The 11,516-nt window shown below is 33.6% G+C and overlaps 1 long non-coding RNA gene across 1 annotated transcript; it reads right to left on the bottom strand.

Moving 5' to 3' along the window:
- Positions 1-3,346: 3,346 nt before the first annotated feature.
- Positions 3,347-10,873, bottom strand: LOC146915671 (uncharacterized). Its single transcript, XR_015013403.1, has 2 exons — positions 10,318-10,873; positions 3,347-3,628 (listed from the first exon to the last, which is right to left on the bottom strand). It is a non-coding gene; the product is annotated as an uncharacterized LOC146915671 (long non-coding RNA).
- Between the last annotated feature and the right edge of the window lie 643 nt (positions 10,874-11,516).

Genomic DNA, 11,516 nt, shown 5'->3' with positions numbered 1-11,516 from the left:
GAAGGATCAATTTCAAATCCATTCCAATTGTGAAGGAACATCATTGCAGGCAGAGCTGTTTTTCTTGTCTTGTAGTAGAGACAAAAACAGAGTAGTGGAGGTAGTGGTTGTACACTTCGTACAATTGTACTTTGTCAATGCTCTTTAAAGAACAAGCATCCAATGCATTCAAATCCTTTCAAAATAGTCGTTGCTTCACTCTTCCAGTCTTCTGCAATGCTTAGACGAGATTAAATCCATTGAACAGCCCTTGAAGCTTTAAGTCTTGCTTCTCCTGATGAACTTTAGCTTCTGGTGTGAACTTGCTTCTGATGAGATGCTTCTGATGAACTTGCTTCTGATGACGTCATCACTTCAGGAGCACTTTGTCTTCAGGAGCACTTTGACTTCAGAAGCACTTCTCTTCAGATGCTTCAGGCTTCCTTTTTGTTGATTTCTTAGCTCTCTTTTGTTCTTCCAGAACCAATTTAAGATGTCAAATTTTGTCTATGGTCCTGTACACTTGAACAAATATTAGCTTATCCAATTGACAATTTTTAATACCTTGTTATCATCAAAACTCTTAAGGGTTTAATGTTAAACACATTTTGTTCCAACAGAATACACTATCATTGCGGTAAAGTTGATGGATACATCGTTGGTAGTTATGATTAAAATTGGGACATGCAGCTATGACATGTGAACAAGTCATATGAAAAGCCTGAAATTTCCCTAAATCATACCACTCTGCATGCAGGTCGACCTTGCAATTAGTTCCTTTTGGCCTTCCCTCATTGTGGTCGATGGTTTCACAGACATAAATAGTATGCATTTCTCGATCGAAATGAATGACTTCGTGAGTGTGGGACTTAATCACTTCGACTTTAAGTTTGTTCATACAATGCTTGGCGTAAGCATGTTTAGTCTTTAACTTGGCTCTCCTCACTCCGCGAAAAGTGATGCAAGCCTACAATAGTTTGACTTGACCATAGTTGTGATAGGGAGGATTTGAATACCTTTGAACACATTGTTCATCGACGCTGCAAGGGTAGACGTCATGGGAACCCAGCGTACACCTTTGTCATATGCCTGTGTCGGAAAAAAAATGGTGAAAGTGCAGTGACCAAAGACATATTTAAAACATTTTTAAAAAAATTTGAAGGAAAAAATAAAATAACCCTCCAAAACTCATGTTAAAGAAAAAAAGAAAAAAAAACTCGTTATCAAATTGTCGTGTCAAATAAATCAAACCCATTATTTTAGCATCCATCCATGAATGAATCAACTATTTTTTTCCTTAAACTGATTCCGCCGTAAACTCAGTCCATTATTTTAGAACTGTAACTGAACAAAGACCAAATATATATCTATATGAATCCCCAACTTTTTTACTTAGTTCCTCTTTAATTGACTCAATCCGTTTCACAATACTTTTTTTTAAGGTGTTTCACAATACTCTCTTCCCAACTCCTTGTTTCATTTCAATATTCATTCATTACTCTTTTCGTACCATGCCACTTGCCATACCTTCAGAGAAAAACTTGAACCGATCCGGTTTTAAAATATGTTAGTATTTCCAACAATACCAAAATTGGAAATATACCAGTGATTACTGATTACTGTATTGTTTTCAATATTCTTGTTGGAAGTACTCACATGTTTTAGACCGGTCGAATGGGAACAAGTGATGAAAGTAATAAGGAAGAGTTGAAAATAAAATTAGTTTTTCAAATCATTCAAAATTCTGGTTGTTTTTTGAGATTTTGCATTGTGTGTGTATCTGTTTAATCGTTTCTGCATTTCTGTTTCGGTATGTGTTTGCTATATCCACCTATAATGTTTATAGGAATTCATAATTCATCATGTACTATACAAGTACAAGTAATGAGTTATATTTTTTAGAAAATTCTTGATTTTTTTATTATTATTATTGTTTTATTTTTTTTGCAAAAGGATTCTACTTAAAATATTCGAGTTTTATGTTATTTTATCTTTTACATGTGATTACATTTTGACCTTTATTTTGAGAAAAATTAGAGTGATAATTGACAATATAAGCATATGGTTTTAGAAAACTGGTTGTTACCTAGAAAAGGCATAAGTAACCGGCTTTACCAATTTTTCCCTTTTATATAGTGAACAATAATCAAAACAAAACGATGTTATATCCGCATGAAACACTGAGCATATTTTTTTAAAATCAGGTGGTTGAATAGCTAATTTTTTTTATTCAGGTACTCAGCCAGAAGAGTATACATATACTTCAACTAGAGATCCTTTCATAGTGTTGATTTATAAAAAAATAGAGCACTTGTCGGTTTATAATTCATTTCATGTTTGTATGATTCTTGTATATATATGATGTTGAATGATCATTCACAAGCTGTTATGCTTAAAATAAATGATCCAGTAAATTTAAAGAGCTCTAGATTTTGAATCTGCTTAAATTTTCATGCATAATCTACATGATGTCTGCATTACTTGATGAGATGGACAGGTGCTCAGTTAATGGAAGATTGAAGAAGCGGGAAGATATGAAGGAAAGGGCAAAACTAAAGATCGAAGCATTTGGATTTCTTAATGTGGTTGGAACATTTTTGGCTCTGGTGATGCAAATAATGAGAGTGTGGCGATGTGGGGTTTAATTCATGAGGATCAATTTTGAAAATTAAGTCGGGAATGTGGAATGACTTGGAAAGAAATTATTTAGCTTCCAATGTGACAAACCAATCACGTAAGTTCTTAAGACATTTCCTAATGTTTTGAATATATCGTGGTGCTGGTACTGTTTTTTGCATTCAAGAAGTCATTTTATGAATCACTTATATGTAAAATATCAGAAAATAACAATGATTTCATTATTCTCAGGAATCCATGTAATGAATAACTCTCTTCTATAAATAACAATAATGTGCTTTTCTTAAATTTTGACAGAACTAGATCAAGTTTTTTTTTTCTCTACAATAGTGCTCAAGCTTCTTATCTTTTGTTAGATGCATCCAACTTCACGACGCTAACTTTCTCAACCAGGAAATGCAATCAAATTTGTTAGTTTTGTTCAATATATTATCATTTTAAACATCGTACTTAATAATTTTACCTGCTGCTTATACCGACATGATTGAAACTCAGTGGCATATTTGTGTCACACAGAGTTTGAGGGATTAGTTTCCGCAGTTGTGTGGAGAATACCCGATATATGCCCTTTTTTGTTTACATTTATAATATTGAATGTAGATGATTGGATTTGTTAACAATTACATTACGTGCATCAAATTGAACTGCTTGCATATAGTGTAACACCCTATTTCTATTAAGCGGTAAAACACACGAATACATCAGAAATATTCTAGAAATAGATGCTACGTCTCCGAATAAACCACAATTCATACATGCATAAAGATCATGTTATACTACATAGCAGCGGAACAACATATAATTCATAAACAATCTTTGGATCTCCAAACTAAATACAAATGTATCATCCAAATCTCAAATAACAGAATATCTCAACTCCAAATACATAGTCAAATAAAACAACATGCAAGAACTACCTTAGATCAGAGCCCTAATCTAGACACTTGCATATAAAGAGAGAAACCCCACTCCTCGGCATCAACAAGCAACAACTAAGCATCCTGCACGCCGTCTACCCATCCATACAGAGAGGTAGGCGGTCCACCATAGACCACTGAGGGTTAGCATTACATCATCATAATCCATAAAAGATTTAAACTAGAACATTGGAAATGAAAGATATATTCAAGAATACAAAATAACAAATCATACATGTATTCACAGTATTCATGATTCTCATACCATTCAAACCATTCCATATCATCATTCCGAGTTCATATCAATAAGTGTATCATACACGTATCACATATACATAACCCTCCCTCCTAGAACACTAGCATCACATGATCATTATTATCCCCCATCACTTACATTTCAAGCTATCACATTATTATCATAGCATAGCATACATATTCAACCTCTAATCAAGTCATCAACAAAAGCTCATCATTTATCAACATCAATCAATGAAAACATTACTCACTTCATTACTCATCTAGCATGCTTATTTCAACAAGTACAATTCGTCATATCGAAGTTATAAGCAAGCCATCATCATTATCAAAGAACATCACCACATCATATATGTATATATACATATACAAATCTCACCTCATCATTATTATTAAAATAACCATCATCAATTGATTCACCAAGTGTATAAGCACAAACAATTAAGACATGCAATTAGAGCATAATACAATTATTCACAACCATCCATAAAATTCACCAATGTACATATACACCAATCCACATAATCACAACATTCACCAAATTTCACCAACACACAAATTCACAAGTTACATATTCAATTATGACACGACTCATCAATTAATCAAATGCATATGATGCTCTAGACTCTTCTCTAGATGCATGTGGTACCAAACTCCTCCAAGGTCGTCACCTTATGATGCAACAAACACATCATTATCAACGGCTATAATCAACGGCAATATGGATATAACATCCGACACGACATATGATGCATGAACATATGACTCAATCCACAATGCATATGCTCACCACGATTCAACGGCTATAATCAACGGCTATATGTATATACACGCATTCATCGCTAATCACATCCAAACTAGCATGTATAAACTCACCACCAACAATCAACGTCATTTAACATGTTCAACAAATAACATAACATCAACATGTTCATCACCATTCAATTAGTATATATGCATCGACAACAATTCACCACCACTTGACAATTATACAATCACCAACAACATCCACAATTCAATCAACATATAGTTGTCACACATACACATCATCAATCATCTCCACATAAATCAACATATAGTTGCCACATTTCCACATAATTCCTTACAATCCAATTAGAGGAACAAATACAACATATGATCACAAACATCATATTCATCACCTAACAACCATTCATACATCATCTCATACTCATATCAATCTAATCCATAAAGGATTCATAAGCAATTGGCTCTCAAAACTCATTCTCAATCAAGTTCGTCTCCCAAAGTCACAACATTAAAAAAATAATTGGGCATTGAAGCCAAAATCGAGTAAACAAGTTTAAATGCCTCAACTAAGCATACCTCTAGGCCACATATGAGTGCAGTAGAGGATGCCTTGGCGTTTCACCGGCCAAATACGACGAATTCATGGAAATCACAAAGTTCGTCTCCTTTTTCACATTTCACAAAAATTCTCATTTTCAAAACAAAAATTCTCATTCACAACCATTTTTAGAAGTCATATAAACATCATACATACTTAACCCTACTTCATTCTTTTGAGAAAACAAGTTTTCAGAAAATCAGCGTTCTTGAACATTCCTTGAACAATCAACAAAAAGCTTGATTAAATCCAAGGAGTCAAATTCAACTCAATTCTTTTGATGTTTCCATAAGTTTAGAAAGTCTAGAAAATAGTAAAAACATCGAAAGAATCGGTTTTGGAAGTCCGGAATTGGCCCCAAAGCACCCCATCACAACACAACACGGCAGGCACCCATGTGGGGCTGCCAAGCTGCGCTCAGGCATCGCTTCCTGCGCCCAGGCGCAAATGGGCAGCAGCCAGTGTCCTGAGCTGCGGTTCTGTGCAGTTCAAGTTTTCCGGTTTTGCCATTTCGTTCGTAAAATCTCGACCGTTAACCCAAATTCAATTCCGGTTCCGCCTATATTCTCCTAACACTTAGCTCTATCATAATGTATAGAAAAATTCAAGTTTCAACCATCCCAAAAATCATTTTCCATAACCTCACATCACACTCATTTTTCAAAACGGTTAACGCTCAATCTCATATGAAAATCCCGATTTCTCCCAAACCATTCCTCATTGTTTTATCTTGGTTTTCGGGTGTCAAACATTGATTACGTTTGAACCTTTTTAACCTTTGATATCTTATTTTTTCTTGGGAAGGGAAAAAATAAGCAAAATTCTTGAGAATCGAGGTCCGGGAGTTGTTTTCGTTACAGGAAGGTGTTAGGCACCCATAACGACTATAGTATCCTACAGGAACCGTCTTTACTTTCTACGTGCGCGCTTTACTTTTAAATGCTATTTGAAAAGTGATATTTACACCTAAGAGTTTACTAAGTGAAGAATTGGAGGGAGAAGAAGATGTTTGAATTTTTATTTTATTTGAATTGAAGGAATATTGTTTCCTTGCCTACGTACCCTTTTAAGGGATCAAATCCACCGTAGTTCTCTTCCAAAAAGGTTTTTTGTTTTTGTTGATTGATTTTAAGTTTGAAAAATGGAATTTTGAAGAATGAGAAAAAGAGGCCTCAAGGGCATAAGATTGTAAAAATATGAGGTTGAATTAGTCATTTTGCAAAAAGTCTAAGTATGATTAAAAATTCATTAAAAAATTTGTTTAAGAAAATAAAAGGAAAATCAATGGGATTTTGATCCCAAAGTTTATTAGGAAAAAGATTTGAGTAATGTTGTTCATGTTTTTTGGAAAAAGGATTTTTGTCTAAGTTTCAAAGTTCCTAGACATACATCTAAGCAAACATTCCCTAAACATACATCTAAGGCATGCATACCCTAAACATACATCTAAAGTATCTATGTGATGTGTGTGCACGTGTCGGTGCTTGTGTCGGTGTACATCATTAGAGTCCATTGTCCTTTACATCATTTGCCTAAATACATGCTATGGTCTTGCAAGAATTTAAATTGCATAAAAGAAATTACAAAATACCCAAATTTTTACATACTAGGTATTGCATGAGTTTAAATGGCAAGAAGTGGGATGGAGATGTGATGCTTAGGAGATGTATGAAACCAATAGATGAAATTGTTAGTAATATAAAGCATAGGATGATAGAAAGATAGGCAAAGAAATACTAAACAAAGGATAGCAAAAATAACAAGAACAAAATGTCAAAATGCACTAAAATTTACCATAGCTTCTCAATGTGCATATGACTTATAGTCCTCATATCATGACAATTTTCTAAAGGGGTTTTATTACAATCAATAATATGAGGATTATGAGGACATATTCAAATCAAGAATCATGATATATCTTAGACATATTTGGCATCTTATTTTTACAAACAATTATTTGTATAACTTGTAACACAAGAAACCAATGCCAATGCTATGCATCACAAACAATACCAGATACACTAAACTAAGGACAAACATATCACAAAACCCATCCATCAAGTATCAATTATCATGAGACAAAACATTGGAACTCAAACCATGCAAAAAAAACTTCTTCAACATTGACAAAAAGCACCAAAAGAACACAAGGAGATTTACCTATATTTTTACTCATTTTCTATCATGTAAAATCATCACAAACCTCCCATATACATCAAAACATATAGGAATTGTTTTTTAGTAATTTTCATGAAGTTTTGACATTAAACTAACAAGAAACAAAAAACAAACAAAAAATACTAACAAGAAACAAAAAATATTTTCCCACATTTCCCAAGTCAAAATTAACATGTAAAGATATTCAAGAACAATTAAAAATAACAAGAAAAGTCTTAATAATTTTTCTAAGAATTTTTTGGCCTAAAATCAGATACACAGGGGGTCAGATAGCAACACAACAGGTGTACATAGCAAGAAACCCAAAACAGACGAAGAAGACAAGCCCAAACCCAAACCTGCATGGATCCTGGATCACAAGGGAAATTATGGAGCGTTGGATTGATCCAAATGGATCAAAACCTAGATCCTACGACTAAGAATGAATACAAGGTGGACCAAGAATGAACCGGACCGGTTCAGGGGTCTATAAAACCCCAAACCTACCGGTCCAATTCATTTCCTACGTTCACTTCTCTCTCTTCTCTCATACTAGTGAGAGAAACTCTCACTTCTCTCTTCTCCTCTTATCGTCTTCTCCGACGAACACAACGGAGGAAGTGCGGTGGCTCGCCGGTAGCGCCGCCGCACTTGAACTTTTTTCTGGAAATTTTTGCATCGTTGTGTTCGTCTGAAACTCCTCTTTATGATTCTGGAACTGGTTTTTTGAAACAAGGCTTAGATATGAGCAGATCTACACTTGAATCTTTCGGTTTCTATGTTTTCAAAACTTTTTCGTAACTTCTTGAAATGAAACCCTAATCTACACTATTTCCTTCACTGATTATGATTATGAGCTTGGATTTACAAAATAAACGGTGAATCTTTGAAGATTTACATTTTTAGGGTTTCATTTCAAACTTTTTCGAATCTTTTCAAAGTTTCTGCTTCGATTCACCGTTTGTTTGTGTTTGTGGATCTTCGTTGAGCTTTTGCGATGAAAAATGAAGGAGTTTGAGGAATACCTGGTTTTAATTCGGAGATTCGAACAAAAGATCCTTGCGAACGCTTCTGGTAAGCTCTTGAACTGAAAATAAATCAGTTATTCCCTTCTTCTTCTTCACTGATGTGATTCTGCTTCGATCTCTCTTCTTCTCACCTCTCTGAACTGTGATCGCACAATTCTTTCGAATTTGTGTTTGGATTGCAGTTCCTCCAGTTCAATGATGAAGATTCAAACTCGAATCTCTGAGAACTGCAACAAATTTGCTTCAATTCGATCTAATTCCTTGTTCTGGAAATTTAGGGTTTGATGAATTGGGGATGAATTTATGGGTTTCTTTTGTTTTTGATCGTAACTGCCAAGAGAGAGAATGTGTGATTCTGTTTCTGTGATTGTAATGAGTTGGCATTCAATTAATAGTGATTGTGATGATTGGATCCTTTTATAGCTTGACATGTGTATTTGATAGCCAATAGGTGCTTGCCACGTTGAATTGGACACTGGACTTGACTTTGGGACCAATCTGCAAATTATGAAAACCTAAAGGACTAATCTGCAAATTAAAAGGACTAACCTGCAATTTAAGTGAAAGGACTTAAAAAAAATGAAAACTTGCGAAATTTGAGGACTGAAATGAAAAGGAACTATTCTGTAATTTTAGAAAAAGGACTAAAAAACAATTTTTAAACAATAAGGACCTGAATGCAATTTTCAAAACTTCGAAGGACTAATATGCAAAAAGGACTAAAAAGTAAAATTAAAATGAATTAAAATTGGTAATTGAAAAAAAGACTTAAAGTGAAACAAAAAATAAAAAAAACACAAAAAGGACTAAAATGAACCAACTACTTAAATGAGGTACTTCAAAGTAACCTCTCTCTGTCAAAATTTCACGTGAAATGACCAAAATGCCCCTAGGGACTGAAACGACTCAAAATGACTCAAATGCAATTGTAAAATGGTTTTTTAACAGGGAATTAAAGCAAGAGTTTATACAAGCAAATTAAAAGACTCAGAGACAATTTTTTAGAGATTAAACAGGGTTTTAACACAGGAAATGACTGAAATGCCCCTAGGGGCTAAACTGACTCAAAATGACTTCAAATGTGATTTTTTGGAACAAGGACTTATACAAACCAATTGAAAAGATTCAAACAATTTTCAAAGGCCAAAATGAGTTTGAATGCAGGAAATGACTAAAATGCCATTTTTCATGAATTTTGCAAATAATATTGAAATAAAATGCAGAGAGATATGCAATTGATCAGAGATAATTCAAATGACTTGAAATGCAAGAAAAATGTTTTGGATGACTTGGAATGCAAGAAAACATAGACAAATACACAGTTGAAAAGATTTTTAAAGCTAAATTGAGAGATAAAGCAGAGTAAAATGTCAGTGTAAACAATAGCAAATTGGCAATTCTTCAAGAATAATAGACATATATTCAAGATGGAAAAATATTTTGAATAAGTATTTTTAGGTCCAAAATTAGGGTATAACACTCATTACCAAACAACAACCAAAAACAGAAAATCATTATACCATAACTCATCATAATCAACTTGTTTCATTCATTAAAAATCATTGACACTACAATTCAACTTAATCTCATCAAAATTCACCAATTCATCAATTTCCACAACTTTCAACAACAACATATTCATCACCAATTCACCATTTCAATGATACCCATTGCATCAATCCAACAACAACATATGTCAAGATAACAACAACAACATTTGAACATAAATTCATGCACAATTCAACACTACAACTTCAATTCTCATCAAACTTGCTCATGAACACAAAGCACCAACAACTATGCATTTAAACATGTTAATTCACATACTAACATACAATTATCATGTAAATCATGTTCTCAAACATAACAACAACAATCATGCACGAATTTTACAACAATTAGATTCGATTCATCAATTTCACAAAAATGGGTAAGAAAGAAAAAATTGTGAATTATGGTTGAATTCTAACCCTCTTACCTCTAGCACCAAGATTCTCTAACCCAAGCTTCAATTTAGCTCCTAGATGATGAATCCCTCTTGCCTCTAACCCTTGCACTTGTTCTTCCCTCTAGCCTCTAACTTTTCTCTTCTCAAATGAAAAATGTTGTGAAGGAAAAACCCTATTTCTCTTCTAACATTTAGTTTATATAGGCTCCCCTAATTGGGCTTATCTCACAACCTTAATGGGCCTAACCCATTTCTATTTAAACCTCAAAAATGTTACTACTCACTTAACGGTAAAATATGACACTAACGGTCACTTAACTGTAAAATAAAATAATTACTACACCTTCTAGTAACTTGGTAAAATAATACTCTTACTAAGCACTAAAAATAACTTCCGGCAAAATTACAAAATTACCCCTGCTCTCAAAATGACCAAAATGCCCCTAAGTCCAAAATGACTAAAATGCCCTTCTAATACCGGATTTTATGATTCCCAACCAAAAATACCCACAGAGGCAATAATCACATAAGAGCACATATAACACACATAAATAAATAATAAAATAAATCTAGCGAAAATCGGGCTGTTACATATAGCACTTTGCCTAATGAATTATAATAAGATATTTTGGAGACTTAATATTTGATATAGCTTACCAAACTTCATCTGTTTCAGGCCACTAATTTCTTACAAGCACTTTGCCTATTTAGTTTTACTCGAGAGGAATTAAACATGTAAAAAATTGATTCTATATCTCTGGAATTGATTTTGGCTCATCCGAAAATGAAACCAAACATATGCTACATGTGATTGTGACTATTGAAAACGTGTCTTTGGATGCTGCTAGCATATTTTCTGTTTGTTTTAAGTTCGAATAAGTCAAAGCAAAATATATATTATTTGGTTTTAATGGACAAATTAGTTTCACTTAGTAGTAGTGGTCTATAAAAGGAGCATTTTATTCATTCAGTTATTTTCTTTTCTTGATCTGTAATATAACATCAGTTTCTCATTTAATAAAAACAGTTTTTGCAGCCATATTCTCTCTATTACGTTCTATTCTTTCATATTCCTTCTGTTATTCAAAACTACAAAACTATAATTGGTATCCAGAGCTCTCTTCTTGAGGGACCTGTGAAATGGATGACGAGTCAAATTTTTCAAAAGTTGCCCCTTCTCTCTTTGGGCAGTAAAAATGGAGGCCTACCTAGAAGCTTTGGATGTTTGG

Source organism: Medicago sativa, chromosome 6, assembly GCF_051527215.1.
Source record: "Medicago sativa cultivar Bolivia chromosome 6, Bolivia_mono, whole genome shotgun sequence".
NCBI lineage: Eukaryota > Viridiplantae > Streptophyta > Magnoliopsida > Fabales > Fabaceae > Medicago > Medicago sativa.
This window is presented reverse-complemented; position numbering and strand designations above follow the sequence as displayed.